The sequence below is a fragment of the Pristiophorus japonicus genome, chromosome 18, assembly GCF_044704955.1.
Source record: "Pristiophorus japonicus isolate sPriJap1 chromosome 18, sPriJap1.hap1, whole genome shotgun sequence".
Classification (NCBI taxonomy): domain Eukaryota; kingdom Metazoa; phylum Chordata; class Chondrichthyes; family Pristiophoridae; genus Pristiophorus; species Pristiophorus japonicus.
Window position 1 is genome coordinate 19,815,713 of NC_091994.1, and position 12,058 is coordinate 19,827,770.

Genomic DNA, 12,058 nt, shown 5'->3' on the forward strand with positions numbered 1-12,058 from the left:
TGTTAGCCGCTCTCAGTCAGGATGGCGGTTGGAGTGTAACTACTGACCTTGGGACCCCTAGTCTAGGGAATTGAAAAAAATAAATCAGTCAAGGTCCCTATTCTTCATCACAATTCCAGCTGGAAAGTGTGCATGGGCGGATGTTGTGAGAGGATGGGGTCGACCTCACCTGCATTACCCTCCACAATCAAATAGCCAGCTAAAAAGAAAATACTTGCATTTATACAGAGCCTTTCATAACCTCAGGATGACCCAAAGCACTTTACAGCCAATGAAGTACTTTTGAAATGTAGTCCCTGTTGTAATGTAGGACACGTGGAAGCCAATTTGCGCCCAGCAAGCCCCCACAAATAGCAATACAGTAATGACCAGATAATCTGTTTTTAGTGATGTCGATTGAGGAACACTGGGGATAACTACCCTGTTCTTCTTCGAAAAATAGTGCCGTGTGGTTTTTTACATCTACCTGAGAGGGCAGTCTACCTGAGAGTTTAACGTCTCATCTGAAAGACAGCACCTCCGACAGTGCAGCACTCCCTCAGCACAGCACTGGAGTGTCAGCCTCGATGTTTGTGCTTAAGCAGAGTGGGACTCTGGAGTGCTAATACTGGCTGTCTAGGCTCACGTGTGGAAAATGGCCACTTGGGAAGCTGGCTGCCTAAGCATTGTATACTAGCAAGAGACAGTACCTTCCAAAGGGGAATGGGAAAAGGGAATACCTTTGGGTAAAAGTATTGCCAGCTTTCTTTAAACCACATGCCAGTATATGTAAATGTAATGAATGTAATGACTCAAAAGGCTTGTTACTGTAAATTGCCTCAGGTTTAAACCTGATCCAATTTTAATCGCGCCCAAAGTAACCCGCGTGACATGATACCCACGCTTATATACCAGTGACCGCGCACACGCGCGTACAGCCCGATGATCTCCGACAGTGGTGCCCCCAGGTGTCTGGTGACCCCAAGAGATACATAACAACAAGAGAGCAGGGGAAAATTCGAGTTATCAGCACAAATGCAGAGGATGCTTCAGTATGACCCCATTGTATTCTGTGACTTGCCTTTCTCCACGAATGACTATCTACCCTCTTAGTTGACCCAGCATCAGCCACGGAAAAACAGTCTTCAATTTACCAGTGATTCATGTCATTTATTTTTAGTTTTGTAATTTTTTTTAAATGAGCATATTTGTCATTTTGTGCTGTATCAAAAGTAAAGCCTCTTATTTCTTCACGTCCCTGCAGATGATCAACGTCAAGGGGATGGAGAGTAGGCAAAAAGCAACGGGGCACACTATCAATTACCGGACAGGATATCTCGTGGAGAAGTAACACTGGTAAAGGGAGTCAACTGTGCTAAGAGCCATTTCATTTCTCAGCTTCCAGACCCCTTAAGATTTTGAAAGTATCTGTCAGTAAGCATCGGAGCAGAGGAGGAGTTCGGTTGGCCTTCCTTCGGGTGTTGGTAGAGCGATTGGGTCAACTTGAAAAGTAGTCACAGTGAGACTGAAGCGACAAGGAAGGTTAAAAAAAAATGAGGATGTGCATTGACTTAAATCATACTTGCTGTGTACTATAGTTCTCACTAGCCGACAACCACAACCGAACCCTATACATAGGCCCTCCCACACTGCCAGTTAACTTACCCTTCTGTTAAATGTGGTCATTTACCCCTACTAATCCTCACGCCTTCTGGTTTGCAACTGGACCTGCTGTAGAACAGGATTCCTACTCAATGCTCAACAGTTAAGAGATTTCAAAATAGTCACTGCATATAGAAAGGGTCCTTATTTCCTTATTTTGTAATATTTTCAAACAGCATTAAAACAACCCATTAATTGTACACAGACTGAAAAAAAATCAATTTTACGTCTTCTCACTTGGCCCGTAACGGGTTAATTTAAAAAAAAAGCAAATTGAAGTGGGTGTTTCTTGGAAGCTTCGTAGCTTTAGCGCAAATTGACAGCAAGAACGATGTAAATGCAAATTGTATCACCTCATTGAGCTGACCACACCAGCTGCACTTGATTTAAATTGAACGTGACAGGTCAAGGTACAAGCATTTTGCAAGCACCTTCCCTGAAACTCCTCAATTCGCTCTGGTAAATCAGAACTAAAACTCTGTTTTATTCCCTGTGTGTTCAAATGAATAATGCAATATTGTTTGCAAGAACTTTTTTTGATTTTTATTGTATGCTATCCTTCATGTCATATAATGCTTTTCACACATTGGTGACTATACGCTTATTGACAAGATACAGTAACAGCCTCCTCGCTCAGTGGGTAAATCATGGGTAAAAGGAGTTCTTCTGCAATCCAAAATTCTACCTCAGTTCATTTATTTTCAAAATGCACCTCTGTTAATTTGCAACGTGATTTAGGCTGTTCCAATGACCCAGTCAGTGAAGGCTCCATCTGAAGAGACCACTGTAATGTCAATGCAAAGCTGTTTCACTCGGGATTGGCATCGCAGTTAAAGGGGTAGATTTTTCGAGCTCTACCCACCTGGTGTAAACGCAGCTTGAATCTGGTGTCGGGGATGGATGTGGAATGAAGAGGAGCGAGTGTCAGCTGTGGCTCAGTGGGTAGCGCACTCACCTCTGACTCAGAAGGTTGTTGGGTTCAAGTCCCACTCCAGGGACTTGACCATAAAAAATCTAGGCTGACACTCCAGTGCAGTGCTGAAGGGGTGCTGCATTGTCAGAGATGCTGTCTTTCAGGTGAGACATTAAACCGAGGTTCTGTCTGTGCTCTCAAGTGGACATAAAAGATCCCATGGAACTATTTTACAGAAGAGCAGGGGAGCTATCCCCAGTGTCCTGGCCAATATTTATCCCTCAATCAACATAACAGAAAAAAAAATATCTGGTCATTATCACAGTGCTGTTTGTGGGAGCTTGCTTGAGCGCAAATTGGCTGCTGTGTTTTCTACATTACAATAGTGACTACACTCCAGCAGTACTTCATTGGCTGTAAAGTGCTTTGGGACATTTGGTGGTCATGAAAGGTACTATATAAATGCAAGTCTTTCTTTCTTTTTGAGAAGAGAAGAGAGACTCATTCCACATCAAACCAGCTTGGGGCCTTTATAACCAAGTTACCGTTTCCATTCTCCCTGTGGGGAGCTCAGCATGATCGGAGTGAGCTCTACAGTATTGCAGCTTTACCTCCAACCAATGCACCCCACTCTGAACACAGGCTCTCTTAATATATCCACTAATTAAGCCGAGTAGCTCAAAAGTCCCAGGTTCAGTCGATGGCTTGTGCTGAAGTTCGCTGATCTTAGTCTGGCCTGCGAAAGGCATTGTGGAGTAAGGACAGAATCAAGCCATCAATGATTCTACCTAACTTCCCCTCACAGTGAGGTAGTCTGCTGACAGTTACACCCCAAAATGGTGTGGGGCCTTACCATAGCAAATGTGGGTCACGATCTTAGCTGCACATTCACCTGCCCCGAAGGTGTTGTGCTCTGCTGTTTGAAGCAGGAAAAGAAAGTGTGACAAAGGCTGACTCTGTCGTTGGCAAACATCAACCTCCTCACAAAGGTACAGTTATGTTCACAAAGCCCCATGCCAAAATTCATGTTGGTTGGGTGCGCACTGCCTGTGCTCATACGAAACAGGTGAATTAGGAAGCCTGGTCTGTTGCATTTGGATGAAGGCTACCAAGCCACTCTGAAAGTATATCGAAAAACGGTGTTAGGTTTGATGGGCACAAGGCCATTTAGCTGCCTTTCTTTACCTGGAATTAGGTTACTTTGATATAGAGGCCACCATTTTTTGTGTATTTTTTAGTTGCTTTACAAACTACCATATCGCTGGTTGCTGCTACAAGCATCTTGCCACAAACCAAGTGCCATGTGCACTATGCCTCAGTATTAATGAGTTATGCATTAGTGTGTACATCTAATTTCCTGCCGCTCCGAATTCGATTAAACTTTTCCTTCATTTATATCCAGTATATGAGCACGTGGAAATGTTCCATCGACAATCAATGTCCAAGCATTTACAGACATCCGCTTAACAGCAATGCTTCAATGAGGCAAAACCAGTTCGCACAAGACTGAAGCAGTGTAAGCTGTAAGCTGCTGAGGACTGCATGATTGTCAAGTTGTCTTAAGCCTTAAACAAACTAGTTGTTCTATTATCGTTCACTGTTGGATTATAATGACCTCCAAAAATAAGCAACATAAGAACAAGACGAGCTTGCTACCACATGGGTGCACTACACTGCACCAATAGCAAAAGGGGAAGAAGACTATCTTTTGGATTTCAATGGGCTGTAAAAGATCGTGCAGAGATCAGAGAACCTTGTGCTGATAGAATATAGAAAGAAAGAACTTGCATTTATATAGTATCTTATCTCATCCTCAGGACATCCCAAAATCACTTTATATTCAATGAATTACTTTAATGAATCACTATTGTGTAGGTGAATATGGCAGACCAATTTGCACACGGTAAGATCCCACAAACTACAAAAGAGACGACTGACCAGTTGGTCTTTTTTTGACTAAGAGAGGAGGAATATTGGTTAGAACACCGGGAGAACTCCTTACTCATCATCAAGTAGCGCTATGGAATTTTTGACAGCCACTCAAGCAGATAGACAGGGCCTAGATTTAATGTATCATCCAAACAATTGCACCCTTGGCATTGCAGTATTCCTCAGAGCATCACTGAAGTGCCGGGTGATGGCCTAAACTGAAATGGGCACTTCATGCATTGGGATCTGAATCCAAAACCTTCCAACTTTGAAGTGAGTGTTCCCAACTAAGCCAAGCATGGAATGCTTAGTTCAGAAGAACTTTGCTGTTTTTATCTCCGGATAACTGTAAGCATCCTAAGTGAGAGAAATTTATTCTCCTTCAATCCAGATGTCGGTTAATACCCAGCCCATGGCACGAAAACACTAATGAGGAGATTTTCCATTTCAGTGCACCAATTGTGTCAGCTGTGGCTCAGTGGGTTGCACTTTTGACTTTGGATCATAAGGTTGTGGGTTCAAGTCCCACTCCAGCGACTTAAGCACAAAATCTAGGCTGACACTCCAGTGCAGTACTGAAGGAGTGCTGCACTGTCAGAGGTGCTGCCTTTCAGATGAGACATTAAACTAAGTCTGCCCTCTCAGGTGGATTGAAAAGAAGAGCAGGGGAGTTATCTGCAGTGTCCTGGCCAATATTTGTCCCTCAACCAACTGATCCTTGTCAGATTGCTGTTTGTGGGACCTTGCTGTATGCAAATTGTCTATTGTGTTGCCCTCACCTGTGACTACACTTCAACATTACTTAATTAACTGTAAAGTGAGTTGGGATGTCCTGAGGTCAAGAACGGAATTATATAAATGTAAGTCTTTCTTTCTATTGTGCGTGTGGTGCCAGGGGCAGGGAGGTGAAAGTCCTGTATTTTCTGACCAGGCAGTGCTGAAGGTTTTTGCTACTGGGTGCGCGGCACTCAATAAATAGACAAAAATGAGAGTGCGTTCCCCTCCCTGCATTTCCTGCTATTGACAAAGAAGCTTCCTGGTCTTCAGAGCAAAGATACTTAAAGCTATAATGTCCACTTCCACAGCAAGTCCCGATGAAGAAGTCGGCTTAGAAATTCAGCAGCACCACCCACCATATTGGTAAAGGCCACCACCCCCTCCCCCCCCCCCCACCCCCAGCCCCAAATTTCTAGGACATTATCGTTTTGGAATTTTTGTGACCTTTTTTGGGTTTAAATGATTTTATGCTATTTTGCAGTTTAGAATTTGTAACTTGCTACCACATGGGGTATTTAAGGCGAATTGCTTGGATATATTTAAGGGGAAGCTAGATAAGTACACGAGGGAGAAAGGAATAGCGGGACTTGCTGATAGGACAAGATGATGTAGGGTTGGAGATGGCTCATGTGGAGAATGGACCAGTTGGGCCGAATGGTCTGATTCTGTACTGCTCATTTTTCCATTTTTTTTGTCACCACCTACTAATGAATGTTGCCCTCTGAATGAAAATAGCCCCCTGCACAGGATAGGTGTTCTTTTGGAATTCTACTTGTCCGTGGGAAGCTAGAGGATGAATAATTCTACATGCCATGCCATGATGTCCTGTGGTGTCTGCTAAGTTTCCTTCTGACAGAAAGCCTGATTGTGTGGCAAATTCATAGAAGGAAGAAAAAGCAACAGTCTCCTACACTGTTCCAACGAAGCTCAACGCAGGCTTGAGGAACAGCATCTCATCTTTCTTTTAGGCACTTTACAGCCTTCTGGACTCAACATGGAGTTCAAATATTTCAGAGCGTAACTGTTGCCAATCTTTGGCTCCCTTTCTGCCTCCCCCCCCAACCCCACCCCCACCCCAGCCTGTTTTTGTCTTCTCCTTGTCTCTAATGGCAGTTGGTCATTATTACACCATTCACACCCTCTCCTGACTAATGTTTTTCTAACTCCTGGCATTACCATTTCAATTCGGCACATCGTCCCTTTTGTCTCTCTAATCTCTCCTGTCTTCCACCCTATCACAGACCTTCCCTTTTTGTTCTTTCTTCTCCTCCCCCTTTCAGTGCTTGAGAAGTATGTGCTCTTTTCGAACATTCTCCAGTTCCTCGCCACAGATGCTACCTGACCTGCTGAGATTTCTAGCATTTTCTATTTTAATTCCAGATTCCAGCATTCGCAGTATTTTGCTTTTGTATTAGTGAAGGCTACCAGTCTGGAGATGTGGATTGGTCACCTGTATATCCCTCACCAATGGGCTGTATGGATTTGTGACATATCCTCACTAATGGGCTATTTGGATTTGTGACGAGCCCTCGCCAATGAGCTGTATGGGTTTGTGATGAACCTTTGCCATTGGGCTGTATAGGTTTGTGATGAATCTTCTCTAAGTTATTTCCTGCGGTTAGGTTAAGGTCATCAGGTTTGGGTACCACTGCCAGTTGCTCACCTCTGCTTTCAGTTGTGGCCTTCCTTTACCAGAAATCACACAAGATTGGTGAAATGCTGACGTGGTTCATCCTGGTTCATCGTTCTCTGCCATTGCTACGCAACCGCCCAGCAAGTGGGTGTTGGTGGCGTCAGTTAATCTTGGATGTCAAGAAATACCCCTCCCATTCCTCATTATTAACACAAAAAGTTATCATAAAAACAACCTCAGAGATTGTGTGAAAATAACATCGGAGGGAGCCCCATATAGTGAGATGTGTATCTTATTACTGGGTGGTTACTGCTGGGAATTGTAGTAGGCAAACAGAACCTAACTATTGTCTGACAGTTACTGAACAGACACTTTGAGATGCAAAGTTAGAAAATCCCCCTCAGCTTATCTTCAGAAACAGACACAGCATTAAATCAGGTGAGCCGTGGCTGCATATTTTTTAATGTAATTTAAGCTGCGCTTTATAAGCTTTTATATCACTCACTTAATAACAAATTTTGTGCAAAGAGCTTTACTAGAATCCAGTGAAGATTGTAAACTATTAAATGTTTTCCGAGGTTGGTTTTTATCGAGTACAGTTGTGTAATAGCGCAGGCTGTATAATGATACTTCTATGGTTGTTAGCCATGACAATGAGGTGGGAAATATGCAGAGTTGTATTTCCTCCTGGCATGGGTGAATCCACAACTTGTCCCTGTGCAACTATATTTCACCCTTGATTTGATGAATGTATGTAAAAAAAGAAAGAAAGACTTGCATTTATATAGCACCTTTCACGACCACCAGACGTCTCATAAGAACATAAGAACATAAGAATTAGGAACAGGAGTAGGCCATCTAGCCCCTCGAGCCTGCTCCGCCATTAAACAAGATCATGGCTGATCTGGCCGTGGACTCAGCTCCACTTACCCGCCCGCTCCCCGTAACCCTTAATTCCCTTATTGGTTAAAAATCTATCTATCTGTGATTTGAATACATTCAATGAGCTAGCCTCAACTGCTTCCTTGGGCAGAGAATTCCACAGATTCACAACCCTCTGGGAGAAGAAATTACTTCTCAACTCGGTTTTAAATTGGCTCCCCCGTATTTTGAGGCTGTGCCTCCTAGTTCTAGTCTCCTCGACCAGTGGAAACAACCTCTCTGCCTCTATCTTGTCTATCCCTTTCATTATTTTAAATGTTTCTATAAGATCACCCCTCATCCTTCTGAACTCCAACGAGTAAAGACCCAATCTACTCAATCTATCTTCATAAGGTAACCCCCTCATCTCCGGAATCAGCCTAGTGAATCGTCTCTGTACCCCCTCCAAAGCTAGTATATCCTTCCTTAAGTAAGGTGCCCAAAACTGCATGCAGTACTCCAGGTGCAGCCTCACCAATACCCTGTACAGTTGCAGCAGGACCTCCCTGCTTTTGTACTCCATCCCTCTCGCAATGAAGGCCAACATTCCATTCGCCTTCCTGATTACCTGCTGCACCTGCAAACTAACTTTTTTTGGGATTCATGCACAAGGGGCCTACGGCCACACTAGTCTGAAAATGCCTGATCTCGTCTGATCTCAGAAGCTAAGCAGAGTCAGGCCTGGTTAGTACTTGGATGGGAGACTGCCTGGGAATACCAGGTGCAGTAGGCTTTTCCAAAAAGAGTTTCATGCACAAGGGCCCCCAGGTTCCTCTGCACCACAACATGTTGTAATTTCTCCCCATTCAAATAATATTCCCTTTTACTGTTTTTTTTTCCAAGGTGGATGACCTCACATTTTCCGACATTGTATTCCATCTGCCAAACCTTAGCCCATTCACTTAACCTATCTAAATCTCTTTGCAGCCTCTCTGTGTACTCTACACAACCCGCTTTCCCACTAATCTTTGTGTCATCTGCAAATTTTGTTACACTACACTCTGTCCCCTCTTCCAGGTCATCTATGTATATTGTAAACAGTTGTGGTCCCAGCACCGATCCCTGTGGCACACTACTAACCACCGATTTCCAACCCGAAAAGGACCCATTTATCCCGACTCTCTGCTTTCTGTTAGCCAGCCAATTCTCGATCCATGCTAATACATTTCCTCTGACTCCACGTACCTTTATCTTCTGCAGTAACCTTTTGCGTGGCACCTTATCGAATGCCTTTTGGAAATCTAAATACACCACACCCATCGGTACACCTCTATCCACCATGCTCGTTATATCCTCAAAGAATTCCAGTAAATTAGTTAAACATGATTTCCCCTTCATGAATCCAAGTTGCGTCTGCTTGATTGTACTATTCCTATCTAGATGTCCCGCTATTTATTCCTTAATGATAGCTTCAAGCATTTTCCCCACTACAGATGTTAAAGCACTTTACAGTCAATGAAGTGCTTTTGGAGTGTAGTCACTGTTGAAATGTGGGAAAGGCAGCAACCAATTTGCATACAGCAAGCTCCCACAAACAACAATAATGACCAGATAATCTGTTTTTTTTAATTATGTTGACTGAGAGAAAAATATTGGCCAGGACACCCAGAATAACTGCCCTGCTCTTCTTCAAAATATAGTCATGGGATCTTTTCCATCCACTTCAGAGGGCAGACGGTGCCTCAGTTTAATATCTCATCCAAAAGATAGCACCTCCATCAATACCTCAGCATTTGAGTGGAGTGTTGCACTCAAGTGCCTGGGGTGGGACTTGAACCCACATCCTTCTGACTCAGAGGTGCAAGTGCTACTCACTGAGCCACAGCTGACACAGGTCGCAAATATAAAGGATTGCCATTTGGTTGAGTACCAGATGACCATCAGTGCCCAGTCTTATGGAAGGGAGGGTAGAAAAAGAAGAGAGAACATTGAAAAAAGAAACCATACATTTGAGAATGGACCTCACGTGATCGGATGATCTTTGGGTTTGTGGCCGTGACTGTGGCTATCCATGCACAGAGATAATAACACTTTAAAAAAAAGTATGGAATGAGAAAAGCTCATCGACCCACTCCTTCTGCAATCCATTAACAATGTACCACATCATGACTTGTTAGCCGAATTACCTTCTCAGTTAAGGAAATGGGTGCCATAGAAGGGGATTAAGAAGAAAACAGCTACAGGAGCCCACTGTCATTCCCATAGTGTAGTTGTAAAGCCATTTCCCAGTGTGGTACTAAGCCATATAGACTAGCATAAGAACATAAGAAATAGGAGCAGGAGTAGGCCATTTGGCCCCTCGAGCGTGCTCCGCCATTCAATAAGATAATGGCTGATCTGATCTTGGCCTCAACTCCACTTCCCTGCCCACTCCCCGTAACCCTTGACTCCCTTATCATTCAAAAATCTGTCTATCTCCACCTTAAATATATTCAATGATCCAGCCTCCACAGCTCTCCAGGGTAGAGAATTCCAAAGATTCACGACCCTCTGAGAGAAGAAATTCCTCCTTATCTCCGTTTTAAATGGGCGACCCCTTATTCTAAAATTATGCCCCCTAGTTCCAGATTCCCCCAGGAGGGGAAACATCCTCTCTATCTACCCTGTTAAGCCCCCTCAGAATCTTATACATTTCAAACATTAAAAGGTCCCAGGTTTGATTTCTGGGTGGTGGTGAGGTGGCTGTAGTTGACCTCTGCACTCGTGGGCCTTAAAATAAAATAAACAGGGTGTCACTTCTGACTGCTCGGTGACACCTGCCTTAAAGTGCAGTGTGTGGGCATTGGGGGAGAACAGGATCAGGTTCAGCTAAGATGTTTCTGTGATCAAATATCCTTCCAACACTCGCTTTTGTGGTTGGATACAATACCGGTCGGCTGGCAGCATCTGTAGAACAGTAGTCCAACATGAGCCAGCACCTTCACCAGACAAAGGGAGAAAGGAAGAGAAGATTTGGGGGAAAGAAACTGAGTAAAGAAGGAGAGGATGTTTGCAATGGGTTTGTTATGGGCCAGAATATGCTGTCAAAATAACAGTGAGACCAATGGTGCTCGCGTTATTTATGCGCCAATGGTACAACAAGTTCAGGCGAAGGGTGGATGCGTGGATAAATGTGGAAATAAAAGGGCCGCTGTCCGAGATGTGCCATTCTGCTGTTAGCTTTGCAAAAATGGCATCTTGTTGTCTGTCTCGCCATTGAAATGCATTGAACGGCGTGGATATATGTGGTAGATAAGAACTAAACTCATCACAGCATATGGGCGTCGCTGGCAAACCGACATTTATTGCCTATCCCTTGTTGCCCTTTGGGAAGGCAGGGATGCACCCTTTGTATCAACACGTTAGCAGCTGCGAGGCTTGCTGAGCCACCTCAGAAGGCAGTTAAGAGTCTATCACGTCGGTGTGGGGACTGGAGACATATATAGGCCAGACCGTTGTCAATCTTGGGATGACAACAAAGGTGTTTATTTGAATCCAACACAAAATACAATATTAATTTAAAGTTGTTGAGTGTGGAGATTTTGCAGATTGGCAGTTTTGAAAGCAAACAAGAATTTGTTGTTGTTCTCAGTAACATGATATATCACCTCATGCATTCAAAAGTGGACAAATGCTACTAGGCAGGAGGTGCTGAATGAATGTGGCATGTACTCCCTAGTCATTATAAGATGCAGGGTGGGGAGCTTTCAACCTTGTAGTTCGGAATTGCCTGTGCCACAACATCTGTAGATACTGAAAATTCTCATCATCTGCTCCACTAAATACCTGTCAAATATTTCTGCTCAGAGAACAGAAATCAAAAACCCAAAAGCGTTTTCTGTTTACACCGAATGTGTTCATTCCTGGTAATGAACAGGCCCATTGCACTACGAGCCGTGTTTACAGTCAAAATGACACAAGGTTACATTCTGAATCACGTCCTATGCGGTTGCTGAAGTAAGCATTCTGGTTGCTCCAAGATGCATGTATTGTAGCTCTGACGTTGTATTTTTAAATCATTACAATTAAAGGAGACCACAGTTTCCCTGCAGAATGCAAACTAATACTTTAATGTAAAACTAATTTCATCAGCGAAACATTCAACGGCAATTGATTATAATCTGAGCAGGAATTCCTTTTATAATGTAATAACAAGGCGATCATTTGCAATTTTTGATTGCTCATGACCCAATGTGCAACTTTCTGCCGTAGAGGTAATCAAAAATTCTTATTGATGATACGACTCTTGGATGTGTCTGTAACAA

General features: G+C 43.5%; 1 non-coding gene across 1 annotated transcript; it reads left to right on the forward strand.

Annotated features, from left to right (window-relative positions):
- The first annotated feature begins 8,428 nt into the window (after positions 1-8,428).
- LOC139229389 (5S ribosomal RNA) lies at positions 8,429-8,547 on the forward strand. The gene has a single exon (XR_011587709.1). It is a non-coding gene; the product is annotated as a 5S ribosomal RNA (ribosomal RNA).
- The last annotated feature ends 3,511 nt before the right edge of the window (positions 8,548-12,058 follow it).